We start from the raw sequence: 13,086 nt of genomic DNA, 5'->3' as shown, positions 1-13,086 counted from the left end.
TTGCCAGGCCCATATGCTATAATCCCTTCGGTACACCCTAATCCCTCCCGCCCCTTATCTCTCTCACCTCTGCCTTTCAGGGCCTCCTGTTCCAGCGCCTCGCCCTCCACCCTCCCGAATAATCTCTATTCATATCTACTCGAATGAGTTCTCCCGACCACTCCCCCACCCCACCTCCGGAAAGAGCCCTCCCCCGCTTGTCATCTCGACCCCCCCTCCCTCCTCCCCCCGCACTCCTTGGGACCCGCTCTCCTCGGCGCGCTCGCTATTGTGCTCCCCCCCGCACACCTCACCAACCTCTCTCTTTCGACTCCGCTCTTCTTCGTGTTTGCCCTCTCATCTGCTCACGGCTCCGCCCCTCTCCTCCCCCTTCCCCCCTCGCCCCCCCCAAACGGCCACCATTTCGCCTACCTCGCCGATCTTTCGTCTCGACACGATCTCACCTCATCGATCTCCAACCTCCGTCGAAAGCCAATCCACGCGTTTCAAAAAAAGTTTGGGTCACAGTTCGGTCAGCCAATTTTAACGAGTCATTATTGGAGTTAACATATCATTTGGCTATTATTTCCGATAAATTTGTTACCTATGGTCTCCGAAAACAAATTAAAATTAGACATTACAAGGATATTAGGTGTATTTGTAGGTGTTTGTTAGTTGGTAGTTTGAGTGTTTGCATGTGTGTGGGGTGTAAGTGTTCTTACATGAGTGTATGCCATGTTTTGTTTGTGGATGTATAAATTAGTGGCTTTTTCATGCGGTTTTTTTTCTTTCTTAATCACGGGTAGTGTCCTAACACCCACCGCCACACGCCCTTGTGGCGGCTTGCGGGCTATTAAGTAGATGTAAATGTAGAAAACTCGGTTGCACGTGTTGGTAATGCCGGTTGACCTGGAGGTTTCAGGATTCCCATAGCCTCTCAAATACGTACAAGTACTCTTATTCGGGATTCCTCAGGGTGTAAGTTAAGGGATTCCATGGAGTCTTAAAATAGCAAACTCATATTCTTTGCGGTTTCTCATTTTTCTGGCAGACGCATTATTTAGGTGGCATACCGAAACATGGAGTTAATCCACCCCTTTCGTAGCATTCTTTGTGAAAACGCAAAATTAAACGAGACATTTTAAGGACAATGGGGATCGCAATTACAACGGTGGATTGATAGCATTTCTCTGGCCGCGGATGACCAAATCATGAATCCACAAAATCCCGTAATTCGATTTAGACTGAAGTATTCGGCGCCTGAAGAGGCGACCCCTTACGATAGATTTCCCGCGAGGAATTATTATTCCATTTGTTTATTTTCTCCTCAATGCCACTGAGTTTGCGGTGCGATTTGGAAATTTCGGCACTGCGCCGATTCCCCGTTGCTTCACCCCTCTCCTCACTCGGCACCCGTCGCATCCATCCTCAAACAACCCCCTCGCCTCCTCGCCCCACCCCTGGTCTCCTCACCCCTCGCCACACCCCTCCTCACCACTCGCCACTCCACGACCTAATCCTTTATCGCGCTCTTTTGCCTTCTTTTGTCCCCCCCCCCCGCGCTCTCGTCTCACAAGGCACTCCTCACCGCCCCTCCCTCCCTCCATCCCTCCCCCGCCCCATCTGCCGAGTCAGCTTAATTCCCTCCTCTCAGCCCCTCACAGCCTCCCTCGAAAGCTCCTCAATCCACTTCTCGAGTCCGATAGCTCTTCCTTCCCGGAGGCCCTCCCCCCTCCCCCCCGCCCCCGTCTTACTTTCTCCATTATCTCACTAGTGCTCCTTCAAAAATGCCGTGTGCTTCCTCCCCCCCCACCCTCCCCCTTCACCGCCACGACGTATTTAGAATTTACGAAGCATAAAACTTCAGGCTGTGAGGCGCTTATTTCGTCTCCTTGTTACCGTAGTGTTTTAAGTGCGATTGTGAAGTAATCTTTTCCATTGAAGGGATGATGTAATATCCAGTACCGTGACTAGATAAGCCATATAATTTGACGTAAGGTGGATTTGGATGAAGCACCGCTCTGCATTGATTTGGGGAATTACATCGCGAGCTTCCTTCGAAGAGTGTACATTTCACCTAAAATTTCAGGACATGCAACGCCCGTATTTTCGGATAATGGAATGGGAACTTATGTTGCTAGTCGTTCAGTTAACCCTGCCAGATGCGTCGTATCACGTAACGGGTCGTTCCATGGCCAACGCGTGTTTTGATAAAATTCAAAAGTCGAACTAGACGGGAAGAATTAGGTGCGTATGTGATAATCGTGGCATGGCCTGCCTAACTCTAAATTAAGGAAATGGGTCGTCTGCAAAATCTAGAGCAGGCACGGGGACAAATGCGCCTAAGGACATATCTGAGCCTAATTGTCCGGATATTCTAGCTTCAACTAACACATATATAGCACCTTCATAATACAGCACGTTTGTTGTTCACAGTTAGTTCAACCAATGCGTGTATTGGTTGAACCATCTGCATTTGCATTGACCAACGATGAGACTAGATGGGGCTAATTCAGGAGTTCTGAGAATTCGCCCATCCCTACGTTTCAGGCTACTCGGAATCGTGGAGCATCGCTGCATTTTCCCACGCACTTAATTTATGCATTTTACTATGAGAGTTGCATATGCATATTCATGAGCTAATTTAAACAAAAAATAAATAACCGATAATCATCCTAAGGATTACTTGTTATATGAAACTTTTTAATTCACAAAGAACGAATTAAGTGGCTTTTGGTAAATTATTCGATTAAAGAGATCTAAAGGTCATAGAAGTTAGCAGAGAACCAGAGTCAAATAGTTGAATTCTTACTGACTCAACAGATGGCAGAATCGCATGTACTCTAGCTAATGTCGCCCGGATTTGTCAATTGTTCCCCAAGAATAACACGTGGATTTGCACGAAAATCTTAACTTGGATAATTTAGCATTTCCTCATTCCTGACGAGCTGAACGTTCGAGGAATTCTCGCAGCGAAATAGGTACTCATTATAAATATATCGTCCAAAAGACGCCACGTATTCTAGCAATGCAGGTGGCACATGCAGTGACTTTCGTGGGAGGGAGTATTAATTTTTAGCTGACGACACTCCATACTACAATTCCACAACCTAAGCACCGAACTTCCGGAACTATTTTCTTACCACTGAAGACTTATTGACATACAGTTCATTGAAGTTTTTATAAAAACTATTTCAGGTTGGTAACTTTAAATACATTTTGTGAACTTATCAATAGACTTGATTCGTGCATCATATTTAATTATGAGAGAATACTTTTACATGAAATCCATTAATGCTGAACTGCATACACAAAATTGTTTTTTTTTATAAATGTAAATACCTGTTTTGTGGTAAATTCATAATTTCTGAAAAATTGCGTGCAAATTTTTTCGATTCTATTGCTGCATGTTCAAGCATAAGGAAAATGTAACAACTGGTTAAAAGCAAAATTTTAAACTACGGCCTTTTGCTTTATTTAGAATAGCTAGTCATAAATTGAATCAGAGCAACCGATCAAAAAAGAAACCTAACTTCCTGCTGTTGTAAATACAATGAAATGATGATTCATTAAAATTTCTAAATGATTCATACAATATAAAAAATGCTAATGATATTTTTCAACTTTTGCATTAAACATATTTTGCAAACCAAATATCGAAAATTTTTAGTTGCTCAATTTTTCATAAAGGACTTTTTATTTGGACTGAAATAAAATTAACACTTCCCACAGTTTTTTTAAATATATAAAACATATATGGATGCATAAAATTAACGTCATGTGTGGCTTCTTAGAGTAAAATGAATTCATGTAATGTCTACTTTAGTAAACAACACTTGATTATTGAACATCCCTGGGAAAAGTGTATAGAGCTGAAAGGATATTATGCTGCAATATACATTTTTCCAAATTTTTGCATTTTCTTTGTTGAGTGGGGCACTTTTGGGATTACCCTGGTATACATATATGTAAATGTACAATCATACACAGGGTCGCACCCAAAAGTGGTAGGACTGATTTTTTACAAGAATTTTATTGACGATATACTTACATCGACTTAATGATCTTCAAAGTATGCTCCTTGAGCTGCTACACACTTAGTATAACGTTGCTCCCATTCCCCGTATGCCCGCTGGAAATTTTCTTTGGGGATGCCGTTGACGACCCTCGTCGAAGCCTCTTGAACGGTCTTTATCGAGTCCAAACGTCGTCCCTTGAGCTGTCTTTTCATCAGGGGGAAGAAGAAGCCCGGTGGTGCCAGACCGGGAGAATAGGGCGGGTGCGGCAACGTGGCAACGCCGTATTTGGCCAGGAGCTGTCTGACGACGAGCACGCCATGGCAGAATTTTCGGCACCATCTTTGCGCACACCTTGCGCATGGCCAAATCCTGTGAAATAATGCGTTGGACGTTGGATGCAGATAGACCCAACTGGTCTGCAATTTCTTCACTGGTAAAGCGTCGGTCTGTGTTCAGCAGTGTCCTCACTCTGTCCACATTCGTGTCGGTTCTTGCCGTCGACGGCGATCCGGAGCGATGGTCGTCTTAAACGAGCTCCCTACCCTCTTTAAACACGAGCACAGAGAAAGAAAGACGAGTAAGGATTTTTTAAATGTGAACTAAGAATAGCTGGACGCCATTTCATGGTTTTAATTAGAACTAATAAAATAATAGGCCATCCTGAGTGTCCACCCACAAATTGTTCATCATGATCGGGTGCAGTTTTAAACAGTTTTAAGATCACTATTATTTGTAATAACTTAATTAATAGGTTAATTTAGTTCATTCTCTATGCCCCATGTTTTTGCGCAAGTTCAAAGCAATGAAAAATGGAAATAAATGTTTCTTATAAAATTTAAATAGTTCAATCAAACTAGGACATGCATCTGTTATGAAACCAAATGACGCTAAGTCATAACCCCTCCATTATTCAGAAAATGCCTTATTAATACATATTAGAAGTGACTCCTCCGAACGAGGGGAACATCATAAGTTGCCAACTTTAAATTTCAGTTATTTTGCTAATGTAAAATATTTCTCCCCCTCCCCCTTCTATTCCCCTCTGTTACTTAATTTCTAACCCTGATTCCGATTTCCTCATACGATTGAACAATTACTTCCATCGATTCCAGACGGCGCGCTGCTCTCCGAACTGCATTTCGCCATCTCCTTGAGAAAAGCATTTAGACAGCTTTTTAAGCAATTTCTCAAATATTTCTCTTGAGTGAGCTCCTCTTCCAATGCTGTAGCTCAAGCTGAATAAGGCCTCGCTTGTCACTACACCATAACTGATTTTGTAAGTCGTCCGATAATGGCATGTAAAATTCTCTTTCACTCCCCGTGTAGTTTATTTGAGACTAATGCGGGTAGAATATTTCAATAAATAGCTCTATATTCTTGGCTTACACTAAGCAATACTCTACCGTAAATTGGATGAATTTAAAGGGAATCTAAAAATTGATTATTGCGACAACATACGTTTCATTTTAGGAACAGAAAATCCGTCCAAAATGACGGAAAATTTCAAAAATATTTAAAATCTAAGCACTAAAATTATTCCATCGATAGTTATTATTACCTGGAATTGGTGAAGTCACCCTCGTAACAATATAAGGTCAGTTTCTTACCATATGATAAAGTGGGTGCCAATTTCCATTTTTCCATTGTAATGAGTAACCATTGGTCCATGTACTTTTAAGAAAGGACAATGATAACTTATAACACTTTTTATTCATATAATTAAACAATTTAAGTTTCTGTTTATCCTTATCTGAATACTGAAAATCATTCTATTAATTGAAACACACTGGAAATATTAATGATTGCAGCCGTGCGGAGTACAGTGTTTGCGTATAATATTTCCAAACGCCTTCCATTATCCTAGGCAAAGTACTCTAAAAAATGGTTAGAATTATGATGATATGTCTTAATAAATAATAAAGTAATGGGACATTTTCTTGCATTAGGCAATTGCCATCCGCCCTTAAAGAACTAAATCTTGAATCGGAAATCAATAAGCATTTCCAGAAGTATTCTTAAACTTGGCTCGCTCACTGATACCAAACTCTTCCGTCAGGGTTTAATGCGATATCCGTGCTGGTGAGCGAACTCTCCCGGGCGATCGAAAGCGTAGGATTTCGAAATGAAGACGAGGCCTTTCATCAAACAATTCCACCTCGCCCAAACCTCTGCCCGCCCTTCCCCACCGAGTGGACACTGAAGCGCCCTCTCTCGCTCTCTGTCATCCGGTCTCTTTCATCATCAGCCTCCCTCCCTTTCAACCCCCATTGCCTCACCTCCCTCCACGACCCGTCGCGACTTCCCACCCATCGCTGCTGCCCGCCCCAAAGTTTTCTCACCTTCGCAAAAACCCTCCTGACACACCAGTGTATAGCGGCAAGCGAAATGTAACTGATTCTTAACCGCTACTTGTTACAGCTTGGGATACCTATGTTGATTTTGATTTTTCCGTTTTCCCATTTAATCGTTCCAGAAGAAATCATTGCGAGGGTGACTTTCTGGAGCGTAAGCGTGGCTCCCCTAAGCTCTGTTTAGAAAGGTGGACGCAGATGGTAAGGGAACCTAAATATATTTGTTCACCTTATGGGTTTATCAAGTCGAATATCTAAAATAGCTTCATTAAATTTAAAATAAAAGCGTAAAAATAGCGATCTATCACAATTAGCACTTTACTCCGCAGTGCAGGTGCAGTGAATGAGCCAGAATATTTAAAAAAAATTTTAAGCCTTACCCGTGTCATAGAGATTATAGATTTTAAAAATAGGCTACCAAGATTTTTTCGGCATAATGAAGGGAATCAAATGGAAAAATAGAGTGTTTCTAAAACCCATTTACTCATTAAATATCCGTCCGATCGCGCAAAAAGTGTAATTTTCGGCATCAATTTGGCGGGCGCCACTTGTTCATCACCAAACGCAGCCCAAGGCCAAAGCAGTCTTGAGTTGTATGCCTGGGTCTCACATCCTCTGTTGTACGATTCCTCGGACTACGCCACTTCCACTATTATCCATACACATGCAAACTCCACCGGACAAAGGTCGATCATCGTATGTGTATATGCGCGCACACACACAAACACATGTGCGGGCGGGCCGGAGGACATCATGGTCAACAGCAGGGATAGGATCCTGGAAATTCGGGGGAAGGGTCGCGTGTGGCGGGCCATTGGAGTGTTTTGAAGGTTTGACAGTTGCCAAGGGGAGTTAGTCGGACAATCAAATTCAAGGTTTTAAGGATGAGAAACTGTTCTGTTGAATTGAGAAAAGGCAATTAAGTAAATTATTCCCTTATGAATTCCGAGGAAGGGCAGGGTTCGACGGCGCATCGGTGTTGGATTTTGGGAGTGGCAAGTGCGGAGAAGAGGAAGTGAGAATCGGCGATGAAGAAGGGAATCCGTGGTCCAGGGAGGAAGACGAGAGATTCTGCTAATTTAAGGTAACCAACGAATGATTGATGCAAAATGGATTCGCGCGGATGGAGGGTGAACAGGAGAGTTTGGTGCGTGGAGGTTAGCAGCTTTTGGCGTGGAGATACTGCTGGTTGTTCGTGCGCTGAGGTGGGGAACTGGTTGCTGGAAAAATAAATTTGGTATCCATTAAGGCATAAAGGATATGAGTGCTGGAGGTGAATGGGGCAAATGATATGAAGAAAGAGGAGTTGAGTTGGGAAATCAATTTGCAGAGGAGGTGAGGCCGTGGATTATCGATATTTATGCATATAATTATATTTGTATATAAATATCATTATTATTATTATTAGGTAAGGTAATCCACCGGTTAAGGTAGGTTTTTGGATGGACATAGCTACTTATTAAATATTCTGTGACTCCTAAAAAAACACAAAATCCAGCATCCTACTCTATATCAGGTCCCTCTTCAGCTCTGAGTACTTTCTTCCTCCCTTCATCCCGTCCATTATCCTGTTGCTTCACTTTCCTCGTTTGCCTAACATTTTCCCCTCTATTGCAGTCTTCAACATCCCACTACCGGACAAAACGCCCTTCCTCCACTTTCCCTGCCTCCATAGGATTTCTCCCAACAAACCCCTCTCTTCGCCCACCATACTTCCTCATTTGTTTTCTTCTCTGTCCATTTCACCTTTTCCATTCTTCTCTACACCAACATTTCAAAAGCCTCCAATCTAAGTCTATCCTCCTGCTTCAAAGACCAGGTTTCCGCGCCGTTCATAGCTACGCTCCAAATCAAAGTTTTTACGAGTCTATTTTTAATATCCTTACTCAACGTCCATCTCATCAACTCCCTCCTCCTTGTGTGGAAGACTCTTTGCCTAGCGCAATTCTTCTCCTTACTACTTACTACTTTGACCGTGTTGTTCCAAAACACTTCCGAGATACGCAAACTGTTCTACCTGCTCTAGTTTTTGCCCTCCTGTTTCAATGCTTAGCTTAGCCTCTTTCTTTCTAGAAAATCGCATAACCTTTGTTTTATTAATATTTCTTCTCATCCCATACCTGTCGCACTGACTTTCCAATGCACTCAGCAATGCTTGCAAACCCTCGGCTGACTGACAAACTAAAGCTTGGTCATCAGCAAATTCAACTGATTTTACGAATTCCCCGCCCACTTTCATTCCTACCTCCAGTTCTTCCCATGCCTCTTTGATCATTTCCTCTGCATACAGGTTGGTGATAGCAACAGCAACGGTGATAATGGGCAACTCTGTCTTACACCGCTTCCTAACACTGCCCATCCGGACTCCCCGTTCCCCACTCGCACCTGAACAGTCTCAGACATGTACAGGTTGCGGATTAGCCTCCTTACCCACCAATCTATTCCTATTTTCTTCAATACACTCATTAGGTTTCCCAATTCACTCTATCATACGCTTTTTCGAAATCTAAGAAACAGGCAAATACCTCCTGGTTGTATTCTGCATTACTGCAATGGCATCACGCGTACCTCTCCCCTTCCTGAACCCAAACTGATCATCCCCTAAGTAATCATTTTCCCTACTCTCTATCCTTTGCTTATGATCCTGAGAACAACTTTACCTGCGTGGGATATCAAACTTATTGTCCTGCATTCCTCACATGATGTAGCCTTTACCTTTTTCGGAAGAGGAACTAAAACATATCTCACAGGTCTTCCGGCCAGTTTGCTTCCTCATAGATACTATGAATCAGCCCATATAGCCTCTTCCTCCCACATTTTCCTATGCATTTCAGTAGTTCCGCGGGAATTTTATCCACCCCCACGGCCTTATTTAGCTTCATCTCCCTTAATGCCCTTTCTATCTCATCGTCGAGTATGCCTGGACCTAAGCTATCTTCCCCTACGTCATGTTCCTTTTCTATGTCTAAATTTGTTGGTCTAAGTTCTTTACTAAACAGTTCTTCTGTATCTTCCTTCCATCTCTCTTCCTTCTCTGAGGTCTTCTTCAAGTAAGACTGAGAGGTCTTGGACGGGGACTATGTTGGGGGGATGGTTCAGGGCATGCTAGGAAGAGAATTAAAGATGGCGGTTAAGGGTGGAAATTTTGAAAGATCGGAAAGCTAGTATATACGCGGATTCTCGAGTTCTCAACTCTATATTTGTGGATGAATCTGGTAGGGATTCTAGGATGCTAAGAGCAAAACACTGGTTGTATGAAAGTTTGTGGGAATTTGAGTGTGAAGGCATAGGAAGAGGACAGAGTGAGGCAGAGTTGCAGGAGTACCCGTGATTGTTCAATCGAATGGATAAGGACGTCATGCATTCGCCTATGTAAAATGAAGTGCACTGTTTGCATGACAAAAGATAAATAATGTTTTTCGAGATGCAATCAGCGTGGGAATGAGGTTAGGTTGCTGAGAGGCTGTGAGAGATTGCTGATTGTTAGAGGCTTTGATATGTACTGAACGGTGAATTTGTTTTTGCGAAGAGCGATATCTGTGCCAAGAAAGGTGATAGTGGAATCTGACATGGAAAAAGTGAGTTTTTCTGTGAAAGAATGATTTAAGGCCAATAAGAAATTAATGAGGGACTTTGAGGATTTTATCCCAGAGAATGAAAATAGCGTCTAAGTATAGAACCAAGAAAAGAGGTTGAAACGGTTGCTGTGAAAAGATAGTCTCCTCAAGGTGAATGAAGAGATTGACCTATGATGGCGCCATCCTCGTTCCCATTGCTGTGCTTTTGGTCTATAAATAAAGACAATTTTTGAACGAAAATGCGGTTTTTTTCAGGACAAAAGTGGTTAGATTGAGGAGGAATTCGGTCGAGGGGCGCTGGGGTGGTGGCGTAGAAAAAAAGATAATGTCGGAGAGAGGATAAGCCTTCTGCATGGGGAATAGACGCATAGAGGGAGGTGAAGTCGATGATGACGATAAGTAGGTTGGGTGTGGAGGGAATAGAGACAGAATTTAGACGGTTAAGGAAGTGGTACTTATGTGTCTTCCGTGAAGGAGGGTAGGGAGAGTACAAGTGGCTGTAGGTGGTGGTCAAGGAATGCGGAGATTATTTCGGTGTAAGAGTTGAAACTGAAAACAATGGAGTGACAGGGGATGTTAGGTTTGTGTATTTTAGGGAAGATATAAAACTGGGATGTTCTGGGGTTTGGGGGTGAGTGTAGGGATATATCTTGCGAGGTGAGGCCTTTTATGGTCCGTATTGGAGGAGGAAAGACCGACTTTCTGTTCGGAAAGTTGATTTCGGGTTATTGGTGAGGGTGGTATAGGTGGATGTATCATTGAGGTGACCGAGGGCTTTGGAAATATATTCATTGGTGTTTAGAATGACAACAGAGGAGCCTTTATCGACGCCGGTGGTGACAACGTAATTTGGATTGGATTGTAGGGTTTTGAGAGCATGACTTTCGTTCGTTAAAAGGTTATTTTTTGGTTTGAGAGATTCTATGAAGGATTTATTGAAAACTTTTAGGAGAAATAGACGTATGGAAATTTCAACCGGATGGTTACTTCTCCCACCCCAGATTCCAAAGCTTCCCTCCGAAAACTTCCAGTCTGGCCTGAAGAAGGGCTCAGTGAAGGCCGGAAGCGCAAAGAATCTACAATCTCTTTTACTTGTTTATTATTTTATTTTGTGCTCTATTGTGCCGTACAAATATTATATTGCTCTCGTGAGTGCTTCTACATCATCGATAAAAAAAAACCATAAACACAGTAATCAACCCGAAGGTCCGTTAAGTAGGTGATGGTAGAGTTCACCTAGTACGGCGTGTGAAATTCACACATCAGGGTAGGGGGGCCAGTTCCTTTCCCTGTGCCGGTTTTGGTTTTCCAGGAATATCTGGTAACCGAAAAATGACACAGCTTGGGTGGAGCTGCAGGTGCCCAGAAAGGCTTTCCCGGGAATCGAATCCGGGCCCACAACACTCTACCTACTGATCTACCGCGACTCCCATCATCGAAATATATATACGTTGTCAATGAAGAATACTCAAAAAATAGTTTCTACGCATGTGAGGAGAGGGATTGCCTCCGGGAGAACCCAAATCGATAAAGCGTACACGAGAGTCATTCTCGTGTCCATGGAAGGGAATTTTATCTGCAGGAACAATTCATACCCGAGGGCGAAGGCATTTTTTAAAGCACCAGCACGGGATGGAATCGATGGAAGAAACGCAAGGAGTGTGGCATTAAGAAACGTATTGTCGCAGTGCATGAAGACACTGAAGCCTTTAATGAGGGGGGTTGGAGTGCGGAGGGAGTTTGTGTGTAGTTTAGCCATTATGGCGTCGCTTTACAGAGAGCATAGATAATAGCGGGGTCTCTCTAAACAGAGTAAACGGCTAAGGGAAGGAAGTGAGGAGGCGAGGGGTTTGAAGTGGAAAGCGACATAAGCATGAACCATCTGTGTTGCCCGGTTTCTGTGCTGGAGAAACAAGCAAAAGCCCTAGTTACATGCGTTGCGGAGAAAAAATGCTAGTATCAGATATTACAAACAGTCCTTGGGGCCGTGCTTTCCGAGATATGGATATACCTGTACTTCCAATTGAATTGCAGGATTGGGATGGTGGGAAAGTGTTTGATTACATTAGAGAATCAATCCGATGGCGACAGTCACAATTTGACGCCGCAGTCGATTATGTTTGTGGCAGGATTCTGTCTGCTTATGAAATGGTGAGTGGAGTCGGATTGTAGCCTTAAATTAGCCGCTCTAGAGTGGAGAGGTTACCGGCAGTGAATATAGGAATCGGTGGTCAGAGAGTTCATGGTTAAACTGCATGGTAAAGTTTTCAACGGCGTGGTTAGGTAGGTTAAAAGCTACAGTGTCCGTGAGTGGAAGGATTCATGCTGGGCAAGTTGTACTCATGATAGTATTGGAGTTCAGGGCTTTCGAAGGGCGAGCCATTGGCAGTAATAAATGCATAGGATATATAGGTGTGTGCATGCGTGCGTTAGTGTGTGAGCACGTGTGTATTTTACAATTTGATAGTCGGCCTTTTAAGATAGGTACCTGATGGACAGCGAATTACCATCGCTACATTCCTTTGGTACGTCTGGCAAGACACAATCAAAATATCACCAGTTCAGCAGACATTATATCTTATTTCAATTTATCCAATATGCGTATCTTTTCTTCTTCATTCACCATAAGTTTTCTCCTCAATCACAGCCTTCCAATATTTCATTTACCTTCAAATTAGTCAAAAATCAATTAGTGTTTCCAACTCTGCTTTCCCCTCGCCGGCCACCTCGCTTTTTTTCACGCACTAGTTTGATTATGAATGACCGGCGTTTTGTCGGCTCAGAAGAAATGGAAAGCAGCTCCAAATTATAAAACGAAACGAAACGCCACGCCCAAAAGAAATCCTCGTCAAAATATCAAAGGAGCTAGCGGAAGAAATCGTACTGTATAAATCCAAGTCTTCCGTGGTTTCCACGCGTAGGTGCCCTTTGACTTGAAAACGCCCGCTGCAGCGCCCGCGAAACGGTTGACCCGGCAACGGACCGACGCGGGGAAACCACGGAAGACGTGTATTTCAAACAGCACCACGCCGCGGAAGATATCAGAAGGAAATTACACGTAAATCAAAAGCCTATTATAACAACTCTATAGAGAGGAAGGTTTGATACCTCGCGACTGGAAGGTAAATCACACGAAAAGGTGGCGATAGGGAAAACCCA

At 43.2% G+C, this 13,086-nt stretch overlaps 1 protein-coding gene across 1 annotated transcript in view; it reads right to left on the bottom strand.

Annotated features, from left to right (window-relative positions):
• The window catches only part of Pdfr (Pigment-dispersing factor receptor), a 291,502-nt gene extending 287,398 nt beyond the window's left edge, over window positions 1-4,104 (bottom strand). The window contains exon 1 of the mRNA XM_071595271.1: window positions 4,031-4,104. The gene's annotated coding sequence lies outside the window, so the exon portion shown is untranslated. The remainder of the gene's footprint in view (window positions 1-4,030) is intronic.
• Between the last annotated feature and the right edge of the window lie 8,982 nt (window positions 4,105-13,086).

Source organism: Hetaerina americana, unplaced genomic scaffold (assembly GCF_022747635.1).
Source record: "Hetaerina americana unplaced genomic scaffold, ioHetAmer1.1.p SCAF_7, whole genome shotgun sequence".
Taxonomy (NCBI): Eukaryota; Metazoa; Arthropoda; class Insecta; order Odonata; family Calopterygidae; genus Hetaerina; species Hetaerina americana.
The sequence above is the reverse complement of the archived record's forward strand: the minus strand, read 5'-3'. Positions and strand labels throughout refer to the sequence as shown.